The sequence below is a fragment of the Cannabis sativa genome, chromosome 1, assembly GCF_029168945.1.
Source record: "Cannabis sativa cultivar Pink pepper isolate KNU-18-1 chromosome 1, ASM2916894v1, whole genome shotgun sequence".
Classification (NCBI taxonomy): domain Eukaryota; kingdom Viridiplantae; phylum Streptophyta; class Magnoliopsida; order Rosales; family Cannabaceae; genus Cannabis; species Cannabis sativa.
The window spans coordinates 74,547,164-74,564,204 of NC_083601.1; the positions used below are offsets into that span (position 1 = coordinate 74,547,164).

Consider the following 17,041-nt stretch of genomic DNA (forward strand, 5'->3'; position numbering starts at 1 on the left):
ATGTTTTAGTGATCTAAGATAAATAGTCACTGAAACACGAGCTCATCCATTTACTTCTATTTAGCTAAGCTCGAAGGGAATCATCACTTGACTTCTATACATCAGTAGAAGCTATAGATTCCATATTTATGTTCAACGCTCCCACTCAATCATACTATCATGTTCCCAAAATATACGTATCACCCTGACCCAAAAGTAGGCTTAACTAATAAATCAAAGAACATGAATAGCACTCCTGAGATTGAGCCTAAGCATATCAAGATTTAGATTCTTTTAATCTAAGATCAACTACTAATATTGACTTGGAAAGATACAACGGTAAGTTTATAATATCTTGACCAAGTTCAATATCGGTCCAGTTCAATGCATACTCCATACATTCAAAACTAGTATACTTTACCAATGTCCTGGAAAGAACATAACACTTACTCCAAGTGTAAGTCACTACTAAAAAACCTGGAATTCCCGTCGGTTTTAGACTGTCAGCCAAAGAATTCTCGACAGTCCATAAAACCGTCGCCTATACAAGCGTCGCGAATACTGAGTAGAATAGACGACGGTCAAAAACTGTCGGGCAAATAGTATAAGCCACGGTTTAAAACCGTCGCCTATAGTGAACACTATTGGCGACAGTTTAAAACTGTGGCCTATAGTATAGGATACGGTTTAAAACCGTGGCCTATACTATAGGCCACAGTTTTAGACCGTCACCTATAGTAGTATAGGCACGGTTTTAAACTGTCGTTTATAGTTTAATTTTCAGATTAATTTTAAATTTCGTATTTTTCAACGACGGTTTTTGCCAGTCATTGAGTTGCATAAAAAGGGAAGAAAAAAAATTAAAAATTTCTACTTTTTTCTTCCGCATTAATTAATTTTTACTAATTTATACATTGTCACTAATTAGTTAAGATAAAGTATAAACATAAATTAAAAATTAACAAAAATTGAAATATATACAAACTACGTACTCAAACATAAAGTATAAATATGAATTAATCTTTAGTTATATGAAAGTAACTGGTTATAGTGTAAAGTATAAACAAACATAAAAACTAATCATCATAATAGCCCTTGTCGCCCTGCGTGTGCTCGGGCCTATTCAATCCACTGATCACGCAGAATATTCATCTCGTTATTTGAGTACAGATTGCTCTTACCCTACAAAACAAAATAGAAAGAAATTATATATTAATTAGTAATATATATGTGGCTATAAATTTCTAGTGCTCCTTGTATTTTTTTTTCTAATGGATCTTTTAGCTTAGCCAACACATATTTCCATATCTATTTATAATTACTATGATGTCAATTTTACTAACTTCGTTTCAAGAAAAAAAAATTCTAAGATGCCTCTTTACCCTTTTAATGCACCCTTCTAGAATCATGCCAAGACTTGAGCATAAAAATACTCTTTAAATTGCGTAACATTTTAATTACACAAATTAGCACTGTTAGGAGTTATGTGCTTGCAGAGGAGAAAGGAGATTAACTATGAAACTCCTTTTTCCAGCTAAAAAAAAAAAAAACTAAAAATTCCCTTAATTTGGCAGAAGAACAACATAAAACAAAAAGGCCCTTTCTCTTAATAACTATTATAAACTAAGCAATCATCAACCGAATCCTATACAATGCACCAAGACCAAACTTGAATTAGGTACATAGCTTGTTTATAAATTATTTTTTCTAAATTCTCATTCAGATTTAAAAACAAGGGGAATCGAATATAAAATAGCCAACGAATGACAATACAACACTAATTATTAAGACTTAAATATGACAATAAAAAGTCTTTGGCCAAATATCATTCCAAAGGAAAATAGGCCCAAATACCATGCTATTGGTATGGCTTTCCTATGGTGACAGTAAGATGTGGCCATTGCACAACTCTTCTCTCAGTCAATATGATGAAAGCCTCTTAGCTTCACTAAGCCAAACTCATTAAATTAATTTTAATTCAATAAAGTTTTATACCAATTATCACAAAAGAAGCCTTTATATTAAAAAAAATCTTCTTACCTAAACAATAAAATGAACATAGAGCCTGAGAATGCTTCTAAACAAGACCATATGTATCAAATTTATAAAAGAAAGCTTATGAACATGTTCTTTATTCTAACCTTAGCTCCTAAGTCATTGAATTCTAATGCAAATGCAAGTTCAAATCTAAATATTCAAACAACAGAGATGTCACAAGATATCAAGAGTGGAGACCTTGTACATTACACTACATTCTTTTTTGAATTGATAATTCTTTATTATCATAGATATGGGGCTATAAAAATAAATTTTACTGATAGAAATTTATATCTTAAGTTCATTAATCACCACACATATAAATTTTAACTAAGTTCTAAAATTTTTTATTTAAAATTTATGCATTTTTAATGTATTTTATCCTTATTCAACCGAAATTTCGACAACATAACAACTGTAATTGGACGTTCCCAAAAATTTCTAACATACAAAAACAAAAAACAAACACACAAAACAATACGAAACAATGCAAAACAACATTAACAATACTAAAACTATCCACCCATCCGACCGCAGTACATGTATAATCACAGAACCTACTTCACTACGGATAAATATCTAAGATATTCAAACTCCACTAAATAAAGAATTTTAAAGTTTTAGTGATTATACCTTTCTCCAATAAAGCTAGCTACTTGTGTAATCTTGAATCAACGCAACAGAGCCGATACCTAAAAGTTAAATTTAAAATATGCATCAATTGTTAATTAACATGTTTAATTGAGACTAATCAATTTTTTCAAATTCTTTAACATATAACATCATGCACCCTTCTATAATTTTCTGCATGAATATGAATGTCTTGTTGTACTTCTTTATTTAATAATCACATATTAAAATATGCATATATTATATATATGTTGGATCAAGGTTCAATATCACATTCTACCATTTTATTAACAATAATTTAACTAATAATATAATTCGCACCGAATTGAAATAACAGAAAATTTCTGAGTATAAACCAGTTCTTTTTAGATACAGCAATAAACAATGAGGTAATATTATAATCCCAAAATCTGGAAAAGCTTGTATAAATACTAGAAAAAATAAGAAATAGATTATAATAAAATTTATGTAAGGCCGCTGAGAAAAAAATATTTATTTCCAATCACAAATTGGTAAACTTAACGACCTCAAAATCCCTGAAACAATTGTCAAAATCTAACATCTATAAACAAAATCAAAGCCCTTCCCCCCTTATTACAGCTAATAACCCTAATAAATCCTAAACAAGTCTAAATGATACTATACTCTATTGAGTTAATACAAATAAAAGTGCAACACCATTCATACAGATTCAAGTGAGGAAAGAAAAATCACTTCTTCTACAAAACTATACAAAATTAATAATATACCCAGATACCGAAAAAGCAGTCAAAGAAGCATATAGTAGATTTAGATTATACGCAAAACCCAGAAACAAAACAATAATTATAAACAAAGATAAAAGGATACATAAACGACTAGATAATCAAAACCAAGGGGCGAAAGGCTTTGGGATTTTTGGGGTTAGCTTACACGATGGTGGCGCTCGGCGGAGTGGCTCTCGGCAGTGGAGAGGTGGCAGTGGTGCGTCGCCGGTGGTGGCAGAGCTGCGTCGCCGTAAGAGAGAGAGAGAGAGTTGTGAGTGAAATCGATGATAAAGAACGAGAGAGAGTCTTACCGTGGTTTGGGGCAAATGAGAGGGTTTGGAGCAAATAAGAGGGAAAACGTGATCTGAAATGTAGAGGGTTTGTCGCGCGTTTTATTATAAAGGGCTTTCCCCGACGGTTTTAAACCGTGGAGCAAAGTATGGGCTACGGGTGCTAATACTTTGCCCGACGGTTCCAAACCGTGGGGAATAGTATTTGATTATATTTTATTTAATTTTTTCTCTACATTTATTAACTGTCGCTTAATTTATACGAGTGTTTAAAACCGTCGCCTATAGTGTACTATAGGCGACCGTTTTAAACACTTACACCATTTTTTTAGCGACGGGGTCCAAAAAAAAGCGTTTTTGGGACTGTCGCGAATTATGCCTTTTGTAGTAGTGAGTATACTTCATCGCTGATTAACAAATTAGTGTAAATCCAAAACTCTGATGAACAGGGACTTAGTCTTTTGAATCATATAATCACAATCACTTTCCACTGTGTTGACAATACTGTAATTGTGAATAAATATATGTTCTGGACTTAACTAATTTTATGCACATATTAAATATATATATTAAACCATAAGCATGTAAAATACATGTTAACATAATCACTTCAAAACTCTTAAATTGATAACTAATCAGATTGTAATGGGTTTTATTTAGGGCACAAAACCCAACAGTACGAACATAGTACTGGGCCTGTAGTGCGATCACAGCACTGGTAGTGACTGACTGATATCATGGTCGATAATACCAAATGTAAAGAATGTTCTTACTCATCTGTTAAGCCTTGTGGATAGGTGTATGGGCGCCTAAATACAAGTCGGTGATATATTATGTGTTATGTGATTTTCTTACTGAGTTTGTTGACTCACAAATATTATTTTTGTGTGTAGGTAAAGGAAATGCGAAGACTGAACATGAGTGAATTTTGAGCTCGGGGGATGATTGTACATGCCGAGACGACGCGACCTGGACTATTTAGTCTCGGGACCACTTGGGTTGTATTTTGTAGTCACTGTGCGACAAGTTTGTAAAAGTATTTTTGCAAAGATTGTAAAAATTTATACACGAGATCTCGGTTTATGTAAAAAAAATATATATGTCTATAAAGTTTATATAAATTTGCATATTTTTGAGGAAAACCTTTTGATTAGAAGAGGTGGTACATTGATTAAAAAATTATTATAACGAGTCTAAGTATCAGGGCATCACAATTTCGGTATCAAAGCCACCAACGTGTCTACCGAGGATCGTCAAGACATGTACAATCATCATCAGAGAAAAGCTTGACTCATGGTTCAGTAAGCCTTTACTTGTTTAGCAATTTATGTATTAGAAAACAATGTTAGGAAGCATGCTAGTTTTAAATAATTTATTTAAGTGCATTGTCTTAAAATCCATAAGTGCAGTACATAGAGTTTATGTGATCGCTATCTGACCTACTTAACTTATGAGTTCGCAGGCTAGTCCTATTAAATGGACGCCCAACATAATACAAAGAGTTAGGATAACATGGTCGAGACCGGAGGCAGTTAGGGAGGTTAAATGTTGGGTTTTGTGCCCTAAATAAAACCCATTTCAATATAATCATATTTACTAATAAAGATCAGAAATAATATTTTATGTTGCATGGTTCACATGATTTATTTCATGATTATGTATAATGTATAAATTCTATTTAAGTCCAGAACATATATTTTAGTTAATGATTATAGTGTTGTCAGCACAGTGGAATATAATCTTGATTATATGTTCAAAAGTTTATTCCCTGATTTGTCAGTTCACTGGATTTAGACTGGCATGATAATCAGCGATAGGTATTCGTACACCTTGGATAAGTGGTATGTCCTTTCTAGCGCATTGGCAAAGTTTACCAGTATCGGATGTATGGAGTGTACATCGGAAGGTACCGATATTGAACTTTGATTAGATATGTTAAAATTTACTGTAATATCTATTCAATTCAATATTACCTGTTGATCCTAGATCAAATGATCTTAATCTTGATATGGTTAGGTTCGATCTCAAGAGTATTATACATGTTCTTTGATTTGTTAGTTAAGCCTACTTTTCGGTTAGGGTGATACGTACATTTTGGGAACATGATAGTATAATTGAGTGGGAGCGCTAACATAAATATGGAATCTATAACTTCTATAGGAATTTAGAAGTGAAACGATGATATCCTTCGAGCTTCGCTAAACATAGATAAATGGTTGAGATCTCATTTCACTTCGCTGAAATATCATTTATACGGAGCTAAGTGTTTTAAGGATAAAATACATTGAAGGTGTAACGGTAATTTAGTCCCTATTCAATGTAGATCATCTATTAGAGGGTCATTGATCAAATTAGGATTATAACAATGGATAATTAATAGCGTATCTATATCGTGGAACATATAGAGCGTTCTATATAACTGAGAGTGCAATTCTAAGTTCTAAGAGTGGATTCAATAAGGAATTAATAAGTTAGGGAATTTACTTGGTAAATTTGGTTCAGATTATTGGAAGCTCGGTTATATAGGCCCATGGTCCCCATACTAGTTGAGACCATACTTCTTGTAAGACTCAGTGAATTGATTTTGATTAATCAATTATAATTCTAAAGTTAGACTATGTCTAGTTTATGAATTTTCACTAAGCAAGGGCAAAATTGTGAAGGAAAAGTTTCTAGGGTACATTTGTTAATTAAGAGACTTTGATTAGTCTAATTAATAAATATATTAAATGAAATTATTATTTAATAATTAATTTTTAGTTATTAAATAATTGGAATTAGCATTTAAATGGTTAAATTGAAAAATTGGCGTTTTTGAGAAAATGAGATGCAAAAATGATAAAACAGCAAATTGCAAAAGTGGGACCAATTATCCAATAATATGGCCGGCCACTCTTATAGGGTTTTATCATTTATTTTTTCATTATTTTAATGCCAAATAATTCTAACCTAAACCTACGTGGTTACCTATAAATAGATAGTGATGGCTCACATTCACACTTAACTCTGTCAGATGAAATTTGAGCCTCCTATTCTATACCATAGCCGCCACCCTCTTCTTCTCTTTTCTTCTCTAAATTTTCAAACCTTGAGTGAATGAGTGAGTGCCCACACACATCAAGTGATATCTCAATCATAGTGTGGAAGATTGTGAAGAATCCAATCAACAAGAAGGAGAATCAGCATCAAGGAAGGAGAGAAAGAGATCAAGGTTCAGATCTTGGTGATGCTCTGCTACAGAAAGGAATCAAGGGCTAGAGATCTGAATGGAAGGAGTCATTATATTCCGCTGCACCCAATGTAAGGTTTCCTAAACTTTATATGTGTTTATTTCATTGTTTTAGAATTCATATTAGGATGTTAATGAAACATACATGGTAGTAAATCTAGATCCTGGTAAAATATTTCCAACAATAAATTCCCCCAAAACCTCGTGTACACAGCAGAAGTTGTGGAAGGTTTCAAGAAGATGGTTATGAAATCCCCCACAGGCTCTGCTAGATTCGGAGTAAAGGTTTGTAGAGATGGAAGCTAGGATTCAATGTCAAGATGAGGAGATTCAGAGGTTGAGACAACAAGGATCTCCTGACGTACCTTTACCTCATATGCCAATCATTTTTGTTCTATTGTTACCAGCAGAACAATGTATGGCTGGTAACCAAGTGGGACCTTTGCATGGGAGAATTTGGATGCAAGGACCCCTAGCCCTTTAAGGAGACTTAGATGTGAAGGATGCTGTTTGGGCCGAGAGCCCTACAGAATTTGTTTTAAGGTCTTAGAAGATTATAGCAGATGGTGGGATCATTGTTCCTTTTATTTCCAATTATGGCAGAGGTTGTAGTGTCTCCTTGGTTGAGCAAAAGAGGAAACCTGCATTGACATTGGTGGGTTCAAGATGGAACAAGAGGTTTCAGGGGACCAAAGGTCAAGGTTGTTCGCAGGGTGGTTTTTGGAGACGTTATACTTATCTATAGAGCTTTCACTATAAGAAGCATCATCTAGGAGAATGTAATCGTAAGGCATGTTTTCAATGCGGTCTGGTAGGCCACTACAAGAAAGATTGTCCTTTACTGAAAGGAGAGGAATTAGAACAAGAGACAAAGTCCGTACCTTCTCGAGTGCTTATCATTACTCAAATAGATGTTGCAGCCAGTCTTTCAATGGTAACAGGTTAGCTTCTTGTCAACGACTCCTATTTTTACTGTATTGTTTGACTTTGGGGCTACAAACTCATATGTGGTGTCACGAGTAATTAATCAATTGGGTAGACCTTATGATTACATTAATAGAGGGTTTGGATGTTGGTATTATATTTATCCAGGATCTTAGATCTATTGAAATTATGTTGATTTAACAACCTAATATTGAACTTCTAAAACGATGAACTAAACACATAAAAGTTAAGAATAACTTACAGTGATTGCAGCGGAATTTATGTCTCCTTCCACTCAGATCTCTAACCCTTGATTCCTGTCTGTAGCAGAGTATAATCAAGATCTGAGCCCGAAAGTTCTTCAGTTGGATGTGATCCTTCACAGTCTTCCAAACTATGATGAGATACTGAATGATGTGAGTGGGCACTTCTCTCTCACTAGGGAATTTCGAAATCTCTCTTTGTTTTCTCTCTTATTTTCGTGTGATACACTTTGCAGAGCAAAGTTTCTCAAGCAACACATGCATACAAAGAGAAGAGAGGGGCTGCTATAAATAGGAAAAGAGAAGACCACAACTTTCCAAATAAACAGTTTCCTCTTTTACTGTGTAATAGAATAACTGCCTTATTTAGTGTGATTCACAACTTTCCTATTTAGGCTAGGCTTTGATTAGCAATTAAATGACAAATTAAATTGAAAAATAATAATTGGGAAAAGGCAATGATGTGGCCGGCCATGGTGTGAATGGGCCTCCCATTGATTTTGCAGTTTCCTCAATTTTATTTCTATTTCTCCAAAAATGCCATTTTTCCAATTCTAATCATTTAAATGCCAAAACCAATTATTTAATAACTAAAATAGATTATTAAATAATATTGCCATTTAAAATTAATTATTAATTCAGACATGCAAAGTCTCATAATTAATAATTAAACCTAGAAACCCTCTTATTTACGATTTCATCCCTAAACTGTGAGAATTCACAAATTAGACATAGTCTAACTTTTAGAATTATAATTGATTAATCATAAATCAATTATAGAGTCCTTTAGTCTCAACTAGAATGGGGACCATGGATCTATATTCTGAGCTTCCAATAAGTTGAACTGATTTACCAAGTAAATCCCTAACTTATTAATTCCTCGTTGAATCCACTCTTAGAACTTGGAATTGCACTCTCAGACTTATATAGAGCATATCATATGTTTCACGATATCAATATGCTATCTCATTTAACCATTGTTATAATCTTAATGTGATTTAGAGATCCTCTATATAGATGATTTACATCGAGACGGAACTAATTTACCGTTTACACCCCTCAATGTATTTTGCCCATTTGAACACTTAGTTACCTGTAAATGATGTTTTAGTGATCTAATATATAGTCACTGAAACAAGAGCTCATCCATTTACTTCTATTTAACTAAGCTCAAAAGGAATCATCACTTTACTTCTATACACCAGTAGAAGCTATAGATTTCCATATTTATGTTTAGCACTCCCTATTCAGTTATGCTATCATGTTCCCAAAATATATGTATTATCCTGACTCAAAACAGGCTTTAACTAATAAATCAAAGAACAAGAATAGCACTCCTGAGATTGAGCCTAAGCATATCAGGATTTAGATTCTCTTAATCTAAGATCAACTTCTGACATTGACTTGGAAAGATACAACGGTAAGTTTACAATATCTTTAACCAAGTTCAATATCGGTCCAGTCCAGTGCATACTCCATGCATTCGAAACCAGTATACTTTACCAATGTTCTAGAAAGAACATAACACTTACTCCAAGTGTAAGTATACTTCATCGCTGATTATCAGATCAGTGTAAATCCAAAACACTGATGAACAGGGACCAAATCTTTTGAATCATATAATCATAATCACATTCCAGTGTATTGACGATACTGTAATTGTGAATAACTATATGTTCTGGATTTAACTGATTTTGTGCATATATCAAACATATGTATTAAACCATAAACTTGTAACATACATGTAAACATGCTTCACTTCTAAATTGATAACTAATCAGATTGTAATGAGTTTTGCACTAACATAAAACAAGGTTTGCATTACAATCAATCTTTTGTCTTGATCCTCTGATCAAGTGTAGTATCTTTGAATCCACCCATATATCTGGAATCAGGTTCATGAGACACATGAAACCTTCCCTAACTTATGCTTTACTCATCAAGGGATACTGAAATCTTTACTGCCCATTAAGTACATCTGAACAACCAGAAGACATATCTCTCAAATTTTAAAATTTGGAATTGAGATAATGCAGTGTAGAATTTTCTTCAGTAAAATAACTTTCTGGTAATTTTGAATTTACAAAGTTATATCTTCTCTGATGAAGCTTGAATTATTATAGATGGGTTTTAACACTCTTCTATAATGATTCCTCCACCCCCAGAGTAACCACCATCTCACAATGAGTCGGTTCGCATATCAGGATCACTAATGAATAGTTCCTTAATAACATATACGTCACTTTTGTAAATCTTTCTTGATTGTCTCCTAATGTTCCCCATTTGATTACATCTCAGATGGCTCCCACTCAATAGCAGATGTCTGGTTAGAAACTTTTAACCTTTTACTATTGTTTCTGGGAACATCTCGTTGTGACTTATTATCTTAAGCCGAAACTGTAAGTTTCTTTAAGATTAGTTCAACAACATAGCAGTCTAGTATTTGAAGTGAAAAATACTTGCTAGAGATTTAAGCAATCAAATTAAGATACCATAAAATGTTATGAGAAATAGACATCTTGAATCAGTCTTTCGAATAGACTATGCAAGAATTCTTCTATCTTACTCTCATAATTCTGATAAGTTATTTCTATCCATGTGAATGGTTAGACTTGTTTTTATCAGAGGTGTTCTTAAGTTCCTATCACAATTATCAACCAAACGAAGATGGGTAAAGAATTTTAATATTCTCCCACTCAACCAAGGTAATGTGAAACATTATCAAAGAACTTTAATGGTATCAATAACTATTACAACAGTAAATCTAAACTGGAACATATAATCAAGATCAATGATTTGTTCTGATAATAGCTAATTTATTATATTATTTCCATGTTTAAAATTATGTGTCACAAAGGGTATTGTAGAATAAAGTCCACCCCTAAGTTTATAGAGATTATGGTCCACCCCTAAAGGTTGTAAATCTCTAAGTGTGATAGAGAGTCTATGGAGTTGAATATAATCCAGAGTTCATTAGATATAAAAAATCGTTTGAACTGCATATTATTCTTAACTTTTCTCCACCCCTATCAGATCAAAAGATCTTTTTATTAAACAAATTCTCAAATAATTGTTTTTGAAACCAACAATTATTCATAAACACAGAAATAACTTCAAGTGTTTATGTAGTAATAACTCTGTAAAGAGTTTAAATACTTTTTGAATTTGCATCAATAATAAAAACACATACACATTCAAACATAATAAATATAATAATCGGTAATAGATAAAATAAAGAACTGAAGCTCAACTCATAAATTGCAATATAATTGAAAAAGATATTTTATTATAAACCCAAAAAAAATTGTTTGCAATATTTATGAGAACCAAACAGGGAATTAAGATCCCAAACATGAAATCCAAATTGTTTAAAAAACTAAACAATTAATTCAAATGAAAGAGCTTCTTCTTTATTGTAGACAATCTCCATCCACCATCCAGCTTTCTAATCCAACTCGTTAAGACAGCACCCGAGTTTAAGAAGCTTTAGCTATAAGAAGAATAATAAACAAGGTTAGTAGTCCAGAATTATTAATCCAAAAGGATAATAATTCACTAAAAACACATCAGTTTATAAAGAAAATACCTTGTTTCTTTGCGAGATACTTAGGACATTGGGATTTCCAATGGCCTTTCTCATTGCAGTAGAAACATTTTCCTTTTTGTGTATTGCCAGAAGCTCCAGCATTTTTGTTCCTAGCTGCATTCGCAGCTTGAGCTCACTTCTTGGCATTTTTCCACTTCTTCTTATGATGGGATTTGGAAGTAGAAGCAACAAGTGCCTCAGGATTACTTGTCTTATTACCATTTCCAGAATTCTGAGGTTTCTTCCCTCTTTTCTTGGGACCTCCAATCAAATTTTCATATGTCTGAAGGTCATTGACTAAAGTATGAAAGTCTTGTTCCTTCTTATTCATGACATAATTTGATGTGTAGGGCAGAAAATCTGGAGTCAGGCTATTCAAGATGAGACTCACTTGAGTAGTCTGATCCATTTCAGCACCATGATTCTGGGCTTCCTGGAAATAACTAGCCATCTGGAGAAGGTGATCACGCACATTCTGATGGGGTTCCATCCGTGCATTGATGAATTTCTTAGTCGCGTCGAAACGAGACTGAATAGATGCCATACCGAATAGCTCAGTTAACTGCGTCATGATTTCTGCAGCCGTGACAGTGTTTGCAAACCTTGTTTTCAAGGTGTCAACCATGTTGAAAAGCATGAAGTAACGAGCTTTATTGTTAGCATTATGCCAACGCTCAAACTTCTCTTTTACAGCTTTGGTTGCATTGTCACTTGGTCGCTCGTGACTCGCCTACCAACACAAACGAGGCACTTTCACCTATGAGAGCAATATGAATGTTCTCTCTCCACTTTGGGAAGTTAGACCCATTTAGCTTATTTTCAGTTAAGAGTGACAACATGGGATTTGACATTTCAATTCAGGATACTACAAGATAATACATAGATATCAGTTATGGTTTATCACAAAATCTCATTTAGAAATTATCAGCATACAACAATTAGGAATGACTAGAGAAAACACAAAAAAAATTCAATCCTAAATAATTTCCAAGGTTTTCAACAAACTGATATCAGTGTCCCGTTTAGGCGAGAGTCAAAGCTATCATTCATTGAATAGAGTTGTCAGCTCATCTAGAATAGCAAACCTTCTAGCAACCTTTTATTCGATCGAAAAGAGAATCCGACGTTGTCCCGTTTAGGCGAGAGTCAAGGTCATTCTTATTTCATGAGCTTCTACCATTGTTTCATATGTTTGTAAGTCTTATACAGTACCCACCATTAGGGTGGTTAATACTAATATAAAACACTTACAAACATACTTATCTTTCGAGATTAAACGGTGCTAACTTGCTAATGAACGTTCCTCCATTAGGGAGGATTACTCACTAAAACAATAGCTATGTAAAACCAACAATGGAGATCGAATATCTCAAAATAATAAAGCTCATTATTTAAATTGTATTTTCTTCTATTATTTATTTATTTTAAATCTATATATATATTTATTAAATTTTAAATTTAGAATAGAATCTAAATAAAAATTTAATTTAATATTTGTAAAATTAAACTTAGATGGTTAAGAAAATAAAATGAATTATTTCCATCTTAGTGTTAATTTTCCAACAAATATTAAGAAAATTACTTAATTTAAGTTGTATTAATTTAAATTAATTTGCAACTCAAATTAAAATTTTCTACAAATATATATATTGTATTTCCAAAAATACACAATTTTTGAAATACATTTAAAATAAATCAAACTTTACTTAGAAAAAATACCTCAAGCAAAAATATTATCTATCTAGATTTTCTTGACTAATTAATCCAATTTCTAATAATATATTTCAGTTCCTTTATTTTAAAATAATCATTAAATGAAAAGATCATTGATTTGAGTTGATTCAAAATTAATTAAAATAATTAATTTACAACTTCAATCTATCTTTCAAGATAAATTCAAAATCATCTTGCATAATTAAATGCTATTTTGAAAAATGATTAATAAAATAAATAAAATATATTATGAAAATTATTCAAATTTAAGTTGTTATGGAAATACCCAACTTAAAATAATTTTCTTATTTAATTAAATATCATGAAAATAATAATATCTAAGTATCATAATGAAAATCAGCTTAGACATTTAATTTTCAATTTAATTAAATGTATTAAATTCAGGAAATGAATAATTAAGTATAGAGAAGGCTTAATCATTAATTTCCAATTTAATACAAGGAAAAATATCCTTAATTGAATTGTACCAAAATTAATTATTAACCAATTAATTTCACAATCAATGATATTTTCCTAGATTAGAAATAATAATTAGTATGGAAATAACTATCTAGAAAATATCTCAATTCTACTAAGTATCTTTTCAAGATCTGGAAAATATCTAATTTAAGTTATTATAGAAGGAATCTATAATTTACAAACTTAAAATTTTCCAAACATCATTTAATTAAATATCAAAATTAGGTAGTAACTACCTAATTTAAAGATATTCCCTTTTTAAGTTTAAAACCAACTTAAAATAATATCTTCTAAGAATCTTCAATAACTAATTCCTAGAATTCCTCAGCTTAATATTATTATCAAAATATATTCAAATTTAAGTTTAAAAAAAATTAGTAAATACTAATTCATAACTTAAATAAGAATATTTAATGAAATAATAAAAATAAGTTTCAGAAAGAATCTAGTTAGTTAAAATTCTTTATTTAATTAAATACAAGAAAAATACAAATAGTTTATCCAGAAATGAAATTCATTAAACTATATTTTTCTTAAATTAATTTCAAAGAAATTAATTATGTTGCTATTCAATTTTTTATTAGGTCAAACTAATATAATTAACGTAGCACAGTTATCCAAATTAGGCAAATGGGCCTTCACAATTGGGGTTGTTCATGTGAGGGGGAGCTGGGTCCAGTATGTCGCACCCACTTCTAAGGCTCCCAACTCTCACACAAGGCCCAAAAGAGAGGAATTTAACCTTAAAATGAACAACTGTTATTAATTGAATAAGCTCATTAACTAAATGAGCCTAAATAAAATCTATCAGGTTATGACATTTTATTTAGCAACAACAACCTATATGTATCTATAATAAAAATTAAACATATAGGCTCACACAGGCACACAGATTTGGATGGATCCTATCATGTTACTAGGTCATACACAGATGAAAGAAGTTTGTAAAAATTACCTGTTACAAATTATCAACTTGATCTATCATCAATTGAACCATGGGTTAAAATCAGATCATTTGATCTGTCAACAAGTTAACCCTGGCAATTTAGATCAAGTAATAATAGGTTTTAGAAAAACTTACAAACAATCTAAAACACATACTCCTGCAACAAGGTTAGATCTGGATAGTTGGATGTAGGATTTATTTAATTTTAAATCTATATTTCGAAAAATAATATTAAAATTAAACCTACCATTTTGAAAATTTAGGTTTTGGGTAACCTAAATGCATTTCAAAATTAAACTGTCAACTTTCCTTTTAAATTTCATGTTATTTAATAAATTAAATAATAAAATAGAAAATGGTAAATACATACCCTTTTCTTATTTTACAACTTAATTTAATTGAAAAATAACAAAATTTAAAAGTTAACAATAATACCTTATTTCCTCTTTTAAAATTATCATGATTATTTGGATCTTATTTTAATTAAGGTCAAGTTACCAAAAAAAAATTAATATCTGACCTTAAAAAATAAAATAATCAAATTTTAAAGGAAATAAGAAAAAGGTAAGCAAAACTTGATTTTTCCCATTTTCAAAATCAAATTGCACTAATATCTAAAATTAATTTTAAAAATTAAAATTAATTTATTTCTGATAATTAGATTTGAAATTTGAAAAACAAAAATCAACATACAAAACTACACAAAAAATCGGAATTTAATTCCATGAAATAGCATGAAAAATCGAAGAAAACGAAGAAAATAGCAGGTGGTACGGACAGCATGCAAAGCATGCTGTCCGCGCGCGTGGGAGAGGAGCCCCAGCCCAAAAATCTGGGGGCAAGCACCCCTGCGCATGATTTCCGCGCGCGTAGGGGAGGTGCTCACCACCTAGGTTTTTCCCGATTTTTAAAAATTCATAACTAATTCAAATTAAATCGAAATCGAGTTCTGTAAAAAAGTAAATTGCTTAGAATTTTCCAAACTATCCAATAAAAATAATTCCAGATACAGAAAATCAATTATTTTTCCCAGAATTCACAAACATCAATCAAACATCAATATGACACAACATGAAGCCATCCAAATCACAAGCAAATCGTTTTAAGTCCAAATTTCTTGCAAGTAAATCAATTACCATGGCTCTGGTGCCAGTTGTTGGTATTATATTTATCCAGGATCTTAGATCTATTGCAAGTATGTTGATTTAACAACCTAATATTGAACTTCTAAAACGATGAACTAAACACATAAAAGTTAAGAATAACTTACAGTGATTGCAGCGGAATTTATGTCTCCTTCCACTCAGATCTCTAACCCTTGATTCCTGTCTGTAGCAGAGTATGATCAAGATCTGAGCCCGAAAGTTCTTCAGTTGGATGTGATCCTTCACAGTCTTCCAAACTATGATGAGATACTGAATGATGTGAGTGGGCACTTCTCTCTCGCTAGGGAATTTCGAAATCTCTCTTTGTTTTCTCTCTTATTTTCGTGTGATACACTTTGCAGAGCAAAGTTTCTCAAGCAACACATGCATACAAAGAGAAGAGAGGGGCTGCTATAAATAGGAAAAGAGAAGACCACAACTTTCCAAATAAACAGTTTCCTCTTTTACTGTGTAATAGAATAACTGCCTTATTTAGTGTGATTCACCACTTTCCTATTTAGGCTAGGCTTTGATTAGCAATTAAATGACAAATTAAATTGAAAAATAATAATTGGGAAAAGGCAATGATGTGGCCGACCATGGTGTGAATGGGCCTCGCATTGATTTTGCAATTTCCTCAATTTTATTTCTATTTCTCCAAAAATGCCATTTTTCCAATTCTAATCATTTAAATGCCAAAACAAATTATTTAATAACTAAAATAGATTATTAAATAATATTGCCATTTAAAATTAATTATTAATTCAGACATGCAAAGTCTCATAATTAATAATTAAACCTAGAAACCCTCTTATTTACGATTTCATCCCTAAACTGTGAGAATTCACAAATTAGACATAGTCTAACTTTTAGAATTATAATTGATTAATCATAAATCAATTATAGAGTCCTACAAACAGTATAGTCTCAACTAGAATGGGGACCATGGATCTATATTCTGAGCTTCCAATAAGTTGAACCGATTTACCAAGTAAATCCCTAACTTATTAATTCCTCGTTGAATCCACTCTTAGAACTTGGAATTGCACTCTCAGACTTATATAGAGCATATC

General features: G+C 31.7%; 1 long non-coding RNA gene across 1 annotated transcript; it reads right to left on the reverse strand.

The window, feature by feature from the left end:
- Window positions 1-868: 868 nt before the first annotated feature.
- LOC133029902 (uncharacterized) lies at window positions 869-3,851 on the reverse strand. Its single transcript, XR_009683859.1, has 3 exons — window positions 3,559-3,851; window positions 2,650-2,708; window positions 869-1,161 (listed from the first exon to the last, which is right to left on the reverse strand). It is a non-coding gene; the product is annotated as an uncharacterized LOC133029902 (long non-coding RNA).
- Between the last annotated feature and the right edge of the window lie 13,190 nt (window positions 3,852-17,041).